The sequence below is a fragment of the Symphodus melops genome, assembly GCF_947650265.1.
Source record: "Symphodus melops genome assembly, chromosome: 22".
Taxonomy (NCBI): Eukaryota; Metazoa; Chordata; class Actinopteri; order Labriformes; family Labridae; genus Symphodus; species Symphodus melops.
The window spans coordinates 10175832-10187199 of NC_136712.1; the positions used below are offsets into that span (position 1 = coordinate 10175832).

The following is an 11368-nucleotide window of genomic DNA, read 5'->3' on the forward strand; positions in this document are numbered from 1 at the left end:
GTCATAAGGTGGATGTTATGTTCTAACCTGTCAACTGAGCCATACAGGAGATATGAAAGGGAAATGAACCAATCAAAGATGCAGGAGTGTGAATAGAGGGAGACACTATCCACAGCGTGCCAAAATGGACCAACATTACGTGATTTATTGCCATTAAATAAAATCCATCCATTAAATAAAATGAATGCATTAAATTCAAACCTTAATTAATCACTGTTAATTAGTTTATGTAGAAAATCCAAATAATTTAGAACAAATAAATAATACAATATTTATGTGTTTGTTTCACTAGGTGGTTCAAAAGCAGTGTGAACATCCTGAATTTACCTCTAAGTTCACGAAGACGTCCGATTCTCAGCTCCCATCCCAATCAAGAATGATGTCGAGAGGACAGCTTTGACAGGTCTCACATTCATGCACTGCACATGACATCACCTCCACATTGTTAACAACCCCTCCTGGACAATAGGAATCATTGCCTATCAATTCCCAGCAGAAATGATTCCACATCCTCGCATTAGTCATTGACTGATGACATAGTAGCGAACCCCCTCTTTCCATTGTTACTGAACATTACCCAAATTAGCTGAGCCTCTGAGCTCGCTCCCTGCTGATGTCACCGAAGCTTTTCTGTGAGAGCAGATTAGTCCGTTAATATCCACTGTTTGAAGGAGTAAGCCTTTTCTTTGAGGAGCCATAATACAGTTCTACTTCTTAATCATTCTGTTTGGATAAAATCTCAAATTAGTCAAAGAGAGTCTTAACTTGATGTTGAATTTAGCTGTCACCCTGATCCTGCCTTATGAAGTGTTTGAGCAAGTCGGGATTTAACGTCTTAAGGGGAAGGGTACTTTACAAGGACACAGTTTGAAGAAAATATTTACATTTGCTGTTGGAAGAATGTGTGCTAAAATAGTTGCATGCTTTGAGAAACTTTAACAGAGATGCTGGAACTTTGTTAAACAACGTAAAATAAGAAACAGGCCATTGTTGAATCATATCACAAAGGCACACTCTTTGTTGTGTTTTAGACCTTTGAGTCTGGTGTATGATTGGGTTCACAAAACCATGTTTTCTCTGTCTCACACGTTATTGTCCTTCTCCTTTATATGTGGCCCAACAGGAGCAAAGAAAACCCCTGAAAGCAGACAAACCATTAACCCCTTCAGAAGGTAAGGTCCCCCCATCGATTGCAGACCACCTTTTGTCAGGTTTCATTTCTGAACCCATTTCTCACTCTCACTCTTTAAAAAGTACAGGGTGAGCTCTGTGGTTCACCAGACAAGAGCACCACACTTTAAGTTTGGAGTTGTGACAACTGAAACCCAATACACAAAAAATAAAGACAAACTAAACAGATGAACGTTAACAAGTGGGGTTTGTCACTACCTCGGATCAGTACATGGTTTTCTTTACTTTAAAAGGTTAGAGGGCGTGACACCAGGGTGTGCGGGAACGTCAGGATGAGGTGTGAGGTCAGAGGTCAGGTGCTTGGTTGTAATAAGGTCAGACATTGATACATTACTGTAGCTTTGATGCAAACCACTCTTCAAAAACTGATGGGAACCAGTTATGTTGTCAGAGATATGTCGATCAATCATGTGAACTTCAAGATTTTTCTATCCCATTAACATTATCTTATAATTTCCTGATTTTGATATATTGTATACATCTGTTTCCTTTTTTTGTTGTTTAAATGTATGTCACAGTGGGAGACTCTCTACTGGTATGAAAGTTCAGTATTTTGGAAACCTATGTAAACCCTTTATGTAAACCCTCTCTTTCCACAATTGTGGCTAGGAGTCAAAACCTAAAGGAAGGTGGTTTATTTACCTGTGTGGATCACATCAAGCAGTTTCCACTCCGTCAATGTGTGTGAATGTAAGGGCTAAGACATACTTTCGAACCCTTTGTATGTGCAGAAGACCGTCTGTATCATGAACGTAAATGACCACATTCTTGCAAAAGTAAAATGTGTGTTGCCGAAGGATTCCTCTAGAGGGAGCTCCACATAAATCAGACGTTGTAAAACACTGAGGTGTCTATCAAATGATGCCTTTTTCTTTTTCAACACCATACAAATCTAAACTTCTCTTAGCCGTCATATGTATACTACTTATTGCAGACACATAGCTTTAATTTCTGAGGACGAACATACGCTCCCCACCACCGCAGGAAACTTGGGCTGATTTCATGCGTTCACATACTATAGTTAAAAATAAGCATACTCGGGGCCTCACACTTAAACTCATGCTGAAGTCTTCTGAGATATTTGAGTCTTATGTTGGAACATCTAACGTTTTCTTTTATCTCAGCAACATTGAGGACTTGCAATTCTTTCACATTTCATCAAATATCAGTCAATATTTACATCAGCTCAGAGCCTCTGAAGGTTTTTGTTGTGCGCTCATGCAAACACATTTATTTCAAAGTAACATTGTGATCCACAATAAAGTCATTCTCTCAACCTGCTTAAGACACCTTTGTGTTGTGAAAAGGATGATGATGAAAAACCTGCAGAGCGTGAAGATTATTTAGTGTCCTTTAACCACTGGAATGACCCCAATCACATCTCAGTCTGGGGAATAGCTAACAATGAGTAATCATGGTTGTTAGCCGTCATTAAAGAGGAAAAGACCTGACCGCTGATTCATCTTCCATCAATAGATTAAAGGTTAAAAGCCATTGTTACAGTATTGACGAATGCACAGAGCCTTTATTTATCCCCAGATTTCAGTTTACAGTAAACACAATGTGACACACTTCACAGACTGCTTCATCCCTCTGCATATGGCCCAGCACATTGTCGCACATAATTTGGAGATTTTTTCTTTTCGGGTAATGGAGTAATCTGCCAAATTCTGCGAGTTTGGAGCTTGTCATTGGAAATCTGACATGGCACATAGCTGATGGATCACAGTTGGCTGCTGATAGGTACAAAGCTGTTGCAGTGAGTGTGGAGATTTTTGGAACGGCTCTTAATTAGAGGCAGCATCTGGAATAACCAGCCTGGAACAAAGAAAACCTCAGGATGATATGACCATAAAAAGATAAAAAACTTTACTTACATGACAGGATTCAAATTTTCAGGAGTCAAATTACTGGTTGGGGCTGTCATCATGTGCACTCATGTTGAATAAAATCCTTTCTACATCCCAATAATACAAGTGAATGCACTGCAACTTAAAACAATCACAACAACTCTGTCATTAAAGTATGAATGAAGTGAACCTCATACCATTAAAGGATGTCAAGCTGCAACTTTGAGCTACCATCAAGCAGAGGAAGATGAAAAGGAATAATCAAGAACTTAAAATAGAGAAGAAAGGACGCATTTTCAGATCATTTTAAAATGCCTCTGCACATCAACAATAAACGTGTTGCTAAGTCAGGCTCATATATATTCGAGCCCAATGGATGTTAGATTGTTGAGAGGATTTCTGACTTCTTAAACAAATGTTTACCAAAAAGGTAATTGAACACTTTTACAGGGCTGTGCATGTCTGCAATGCAATAAATTCACTAATTTATTGCATTTGTTATTGTGAAATGCTGCTTGATGTACATGAAGTAGTAGGAGACAAGCAGCCTTTTAGATTTTTAATACCAACGTGGGTATAATTTAGATTCTTGAAGTTATCATGGCCTCTAAAGAACTCAAGTCTGTTGACACTGCAGAAAGTTGATGTCTTTGTTGGCTTTTGATTAGCATGGTTAACCTGTTATCAATGTCAGCATCATTAATGGAAAACGCTATATTTATTCATTATCTGTGGACACCTCTGATAATAAATTGTTGACCATTGTCAGTGAGCGTGGTCATCATCCGCTTCATAGATAATGATAGTATTCAATCTATGGCGTTGAAACACTAGGAATCATGCAATAGATATATCAGTCAGCTGAAGATGTAACACGAAAAATAGGCGAATCTGATCTGATAGGAGCACAGATAGGAACAGAAAACAAGAGTAAAGATAACGGAAGATGAACATATTAAAACAGAAAACTCAGGAGGGAGAAACAACAGAAGTCAATCTCTCAGAAATAATGCTTCATTTAAGCAAAACTGCATCTTGTACATCAGCAGACAATCAATGTGCAAAACACAGCCCAAAATTCACTCTGTAATGGCTGTTATTCTTGAAGCCCTTGCCTCAATTTAAGATAGAGAGAGCTGTTCTGGGGAGATTATCTGCATATACTGTGAATAATAAAACTGTGACCTGAGGACCCTGTGACTGATGAAAGTACCGGGCTCCAGAGTGACAACCCTTTCGTAAGCGAACCAGTTCCTCAGACAACAAGACACGCAATTATCTCCACCACAGGCCAATCAGACACACTGCACTGAAGCTAGAGAGACCACAATCAATCTCCAATAGTTGTAATGAGAAACATATTTTCCTCAGCCAGTGAAAAGATAATCAGCAGCTGAACAGAGAGGTCAACAGGTCCTCTCTGCAAGAATGAAGCGAAACAACTAACACAAATCTTCAGCAGCTGACACACCTTCACAACTGAATCCTCAAACAAGGTTGCCTTTAAAGCTGCAGATATGAAGTAATATATGTTGTAATATGTGAGAGCTCGTAGAACGTGATATGAGAGCATGAGGAATACAAATTTCAACTTGTGTGTAAAAATGTTCTCTTGTATACAATATTTACACACATGGCAGCTGAAGTTCAAGTCATAGTTGGAAGAAAAAAAGAGAGCTTGTAGAAGAAACAAGACCCTGAATTTAAAAATGTTCAAAACAGCTTCTCAAGGGAATCTGTGCTCTTTGAGTTTTACTTGCACGTCTTCTGAGCTTCCAGTCACGTGACCGGCATGAAGGTTTGGAAGGCGAGAAGATTTATAGAAAGTGGTGGCCACCATTGGACATACTGTGGAGCTGTACCTGTAGGAAACTCCCCCCAATCGCAATATTGGATCATTGTTATTGTACATACTGTACCATATTTCTTCTCATAATGTTACATATTGCAAAGTGTATCAATTCATCTGGCTGTGGTATTGATCAGCGAGGGAGTGAACACAGAATTATCTCTGCTCATACTACCAGCAGTTTATCCTGTGTGTATAGTGTGCAAGAATTTAAAATTGTCAATGTTTTTTTGTAAAACAGTTCACCTTTATTAACTTTCATAAAAAAAACAAAAAAACATTTTGTTGTTGTGCATCTACATTATATCTCAATATGAACTAATAAATAAAGGTTACTGTAGTAAGTGCTCTCCAAATGCGTTAGAGGTAGTAATCCATTTTCATAATTAGCCAACCACATTCACTAATGGGCGGAATTTTTTAACAAACTCACATTTTGGTGTAAAAAGAACAGCTTTTAAGGTGAACCTGAGGAGAAAAATGTAGCAATATGCATTTTGGTTTCCTCGTTCGTAGTTTGAGTGCCAGTTTAAGTACATGTGTGTGCTTCATAATTTAATACTTAAGGTCATCATACATGTAAGATATAATTATAGCTAGTCTTGATGAGATCCATTAGTCTTTACAAAAAATAGTACGATAAAATCAACATACTGTACTTTGCACACAGTCTATAGTTTGAAGAATTTATTTTTCAAGAATTTGGAAATAATAAAAAACACCCAGGTCACTATACTGTACAGTAAAAACCACAGCTTGTTAGCTTCGCTCAAGTAGGCTAATTGAGGTAACAAATCAGACATTACAAGCGTGTTTAATCTACTCACAAACCTATAAGAACAGTTGAGCAGATCTTTTACAAAAAAATACAATTTAAAATATGTTAATTCCTTGTTTTCAGTTTTAAGAAAGATAATTGTTTACACTAGACAGCAGTAACTTCTCCTTTGGCTCTCAAGATGTTAGAGAAGAAAATAATCTCGGTGCTCAAAGTTGCAGCGGATCAGCATACTAAGCACAGTGAAATTTTGTTGTACTTGTACCTTTCACAATGTCAATAAAGCTCTGTCCTATCCTATTCTAACTAGCTATTTTTGTCAGTTTCTAATTTAAGACAAACAGCTAACAGGACTAACTATTTTGCCACCATATTAAAACTTATCTATAAATCTCTATAAAGATAAAAAGCCAACGGCAACCCTCACCACTTGACAGAACATTTCAATTGTGAGTTATAATGTAACGTTTGGGCGCTTGGTTAGCTTATGTCTCCTTTTATTCTCATCTGTAGTGTTGAAGTCAAGGCCACACTAACCGAGACCATACCTGACATACCTGAGACTGAGACAAGACCAAGACCATAAATAGACGATCACTGAAAAGTACTACAATACTATTAATCACTATGTTAACTGGACCAAGAAGTGAAAAATGGTATCAGCTAAGTTAAAAGCAGTCACAACACACTTCCCCCTCTCCTCAGAAACTGGAAACACCAAGCTCTCTGAATCCTGCTGTGTTGTATATTTGAAGCATGTCGTCTCATGATTGCACACAAATTGATTTGTATTATTTAACATTTGCAATAATTATTGTAATTTGTAGCATTATAAGATTTCTGTAGTGTGTCCCTGCTGGTTAAAATGTGCTTCTATGCATATTTATGTCAGTGTGGGGTGTGTGTGTGGATGTGTGGAAAATTAATGGAGCTGGTTTTATTTTTGTCACTGTTTGTGAGACGGAGGAGAAACCCATATCTGAGATAATTGGAACCACTGATTGAAATTTATGTTGCTACTTAAATTCCTTTCTACATTTAGTTATTTGGTCAGTTAGAGGAATGAATAGGCGCTCCAAGTTTTAGAGTGGAAAACCTCAAATCTTAAAAAGTGAGGCAGAAAAACATGCTAAATAATACAACAAATCCATTTATTACACTCTTGTGTATTTATTAGGGGGAATAGCCAATAATTCATTTCTTGAATCCTGCGGTGTGCTCTCTGAAGCTTGTATGTGCTTATTTTAAATTGAGAGACTAATTGTTCGACTATGTAAAACTGTTTTTATTACTTAATGTCCAATTTCACAGCTGTATGTCAAGTATTTGTCTTCCGTTAATACGTCATGTACACATTTTCTTACATCTGTGACCACAAATAAGCACAAAACATGACCAACAATTACACAAGGGTGGTGGAGACGTTCCTCAGGGTGACCTCAGTGTTCATCTGACCTCTTGACACCCAGTTTATGACCTGTGAAAGGATACAAAGGCCTGTGACCATACACATAAATCCATATTAGGCTCTGTTAACGGGATAATTGGACCAGCCCCATTATTTCTTATTGGAGCTTGTACCTGAAGCTACATTTCATATCTGACAGTTGCTACATGTGCTGGACAAATTGCTTTCGCATTGACAGGCTGCGGCAGCGGTAGAGCAAAAAGGCCATAAACAAAACTATTTTTCTAAATAAAATTCTCATTATAAGCGATGGTGCATGTCGAACTATCTTGTTGAATTGGATGAGTGCATTTAAGTTATTAGTTGTGAGAGATTTCTGAAATTCTGTTTTTTTTTTTTATCACACAGGTTTGAAGAGGGCGGAGCTTAGTTTGAAAACATTGATGTCATGTACTTTCCTCATTTAAAACAGACTGATGGAATTGTTGTTGGGACTATTTATAAAATTAGATTAAAAACAATCCTAGTAGCTTTTTAACAAAGGTTATATGTGTTAAACATAAAAACTTATCATTTTGATGTTGTTTTTTCGTTTTGGTAGTTTTCCATTTCACTTAATCTCATTCTAGTATTTTTTCTCTTTGTTTTAAAGTCACTTTAGTTGTGTTTTTTTCCATTTTGATCTCGGTCTGTAAAGAGCACTCTAGGCTGCGTTGGTGTGTGAAAGGTGCATATTTGGGGTTCAAACCTGGAAAACGATGTATAAATAACCCTAAGCCACAGAAATGGGATCATTATTAAACCTGACAGGAACACATGCACAAGTTAGCAGGATGCCCATGCATTCGATCTACTCTGAAACAAAGTTGTTTAGAAATCCAGACAAGTGCTAATAGCCAAAAGCAGGGGTTAGGGTAAAGCTAAAGTTTTGTGTCAAAGGGTGTCATCTCATACAGCCTTGTTTTTTATTTGTGCACACAGTCTGGAGCAGGATAATTGTCATGCATTGGAAGCAGGGGAGCATGACAGGCCCAGATAGAAACGGAGACACGACATATATATAGTGTTCTAGATACTGACAGAGAAGCTGCCATTTGTCTCAACCAGAGCCACGCCAAGCCAACCTTGTCCTCTGATCGATGTTTCTTTTCATCAGTTTCTCTCTCACCCTGTGCCCCTCACTTTGTCTTTCTCTGTCTATCTTTCTTTCTTAACGTCTCTCTCTCTCTTTTATTCATTTTTGTGCCCTTCTTTTTTTATGTCAGCTCCTCTCATATTGCTCTTCTCCTTTTCTCTGTGAATTATACCAATATACTTTTCCCTTTTATGGACACCAGAGACAAGGCATCATTTATGGTGGCCATTGTGTGAACCATAGTGGTCAGTTAGGTTGTAAACTGCATCATATAACCTTCTAAATCAGGTTAAGCTGTGTGCTGTAACACTGATCCTTTGTTCAAACAGTCATGTATGGAACCACTACACCAAACCAAAGGGATTATCCATGCAGTGTACCAGTGAGGACATGACATGATTACCTTTTAAAGATTTGGAACCATTATACACTTGGGTTATTGTATATTTGTACAATGTAGAACACATTTATATCTACATTTTTGGCATCTGGCATGCTTATCAAATGAAAATGAACACAGTTAATAAAATGTGCCTTGCTCAGTAACGTATGGTTTTGGATAAATTGGCAAACAGGGTCTGTTTTGGGAGATTGGGCAACACTTTCAATGGATGGATACCTGACTTAACTGGACCCAGACTAGAAAGTTATGGAACATTTCATTGTTCAACAATCCAGACTACAACATATAAAGCCCAAGATGTATGACACATCATTTAAAAAAAAAAGTTCAGAGGTGGTATAAAGGGCCTCAAAGCAGACTTACAAATACAATTTCACAAAAACACTGGCCACTGGAAAGTATTGATGATGGCAGCTTTAATTTAGTTGCAGTATACTTCAGTCGGTTTATGTTTATTTTTGGCTTTTTATGCCTTTGTTTGAGAGCTAGGACAGTGGATAGAGTCGGAAATCAGGGAGAGAGAGTAAGTGGGGAATGACACGCAGGAATGGAGCCAAAGGTCAGATTCAAACGTGGGCCGCCGGCTTGGAGAAATACGGCCTTCACACATGGAGCATATGCACTAAGCACTGCGCCACCAGCGCCCCTATTAGGCTTAAACTTTTATCATAAAAGCCACAACTAACTTTCTCAAGTTAATTTCTCTGCTGTCTCTCAATAGGTTAAACATGCTTCTGGAAATTCAGGTAGGCAGGATTACATAACTGCATACTGTATATTCAATCATAGTGATCTGGTTACAGCTCTGCTGCCCAGTTCACAGGGACTACAGAATAATTTTAAGAGGGAATGATATAATGTTATTATGGAGGTCATTGTATGGTGTTAGATCTTACAGTTACAACCTACCATCTTTATTAAGTGGTTTTTCAATTAAATTCGATTTATGTCCATTTTCCACCCTCCTTTAATGTGTCAGTCCTCAACATGTTTTTAAAAAATTTTGGCAGCACAACATGGATGGAAAGATGGATGATTCGGCTCAAGAATACTAAAAATGCCTGGAAAAATGGAAGGTACTGATGAAAGGAGTAATAGCGCGGATAAGCCAAAGGGACCTGACCAAAGAAGTGCCCCATTAAATGCACCTAATATTCCGCCATTAGGACCTATTAGCGAGCAATGCCTATGTTTGGCATGATTGGACGCTGAGACCTTTTACAGAGCTCTTCGTGTTTTTATCCCACATGCTCTAAAAGCTTTGAGTGGTCTTGGTTGCCACTGCAGCACTTGAAGACACTCATGTATACCGCAAGCACAGACCGAGCAGAAATTATCATAAAAATCCAACCAAACATGGCCTCGAGGGTCAAGTAACAACAAAAAAAAAAAAAAAAAAGATACTGTCATAATGTGGTGGGAGCAGGTGTATGGCTAATAATGCTTCTGCTTCAAACTTCTGAAAACTCTTTTTAATTGCCTGCATGCTTCATATTGCACACACCGGTATTGCTGTACTTTCTCTCCAATCTCTGTTAACAGCAAAATCAATATAAAGGCAATTTCTCCCTGCAGTAATAGGTCGTAATATCAGGAGTGAAAGGGGTCATATGAGTCAGAGCTAGTTCAATTATTATTTTACACACAATCATTCTCTGCCACAGCAGCAAAAAATACAATGTCAAATTCACCTAGGACATGCTTGTAAAAGTATTGTACTAAACTGAAATAAATAGGACATAGAGAAATGCAATAATAATATCAAGACTTTATAGCTGAGGGTAGGGTTGAGTCTGCAGAGACCTGCCAAATCTGGTAGCTTTACCCAAAGACCCCCATACTGTGAGGATAACCTCAAGGGCTTAACGTGACTTTTTGATGGAACAAAACTCCTGAAACCGTTCACCTGGTGAGGCTGTTTCCACAAAGTAAAGTCGAGGAGAAAAAAGATCTGAAACAACAATGAAAGGTTGTGTGATCCCTTTTGAACTCTGACACTTGTCTGACCTTGTGGCATCATAGATCCACTAAGCGAGCTTTCCTCTCATGAGATTAAGCCTCTTAACCATTTTGATCTTTTTGACCGTAGAGGACCCCCACTGGGACAGAGGGTGACCAGAACGAGTCCTTGGGCTGCGTGCTGATGAATTGACCTCTTAAGGTCACTCAGACGAAAACATCTACCATAACTCATGCGCTAAAGTAAGTTCCTTTTACAAACTTTTAAACTGTTGCATGTTTTTGAATTTAATTTGAACGCATGTAGCCAAATGATGTTCGTAATACCAGTTGTTTTTTAAATACTGCCTCACTAGAGGGATGTCAGCTTACTGTCAGTGCTGTCTCTATATTCAAGGATCTACAGTGTTGATCTCCAAATACTCCACATTATTTCCTGGTTATTTTGGGGTTCAGATAATCTGTTATCAATGATCTATTTAGTTGGCTCTATTTTCATTATCAAAGTGAGAAATGATACAGCTAGCTTTCTCGAGCATGCAAAGGATCCTACTCTCGATTTGAAGACACAACCTGGTGCGCTCGTGTTCATGTGAATTTTGATTATGATAATGTATCTTAATCCACTGTTCGAATGTTGATGTCTACCTTCACCACAAAAAATAACCTCCTGCGAGGGAAACAAAGAGGTTGTGTTGCTTTACAAATATTCTTGTCAGTAGGCTAATGTGTCTTTGTTGTTATCTGCAGTTTTCTCTCAGTTCTACAACCTTATCCTTTGTGTCTGCCGCCAAC

General features: G+C 38.1%; 1 long non-coding RNA gene across 1 annotated transcript; it reads left to right on the top strand.

Moving 5' to 3' along the window:
- The first annotated feature begins 314 nt into the window (after positions 1-314).
- Positions 315-10810, top strand: LOC306817947. Its single transcript, XR_013778105.1, has 3 exons — positions 315-403; positions 1124-1172; positions 10704-10810. It is a non-coding gene; the product is annotated as an uncharacterized lncRNA (long non-coding RNA).
- The last annotated feature ends 558 nt before the right edge of the window (positions 10811-11368 follow it).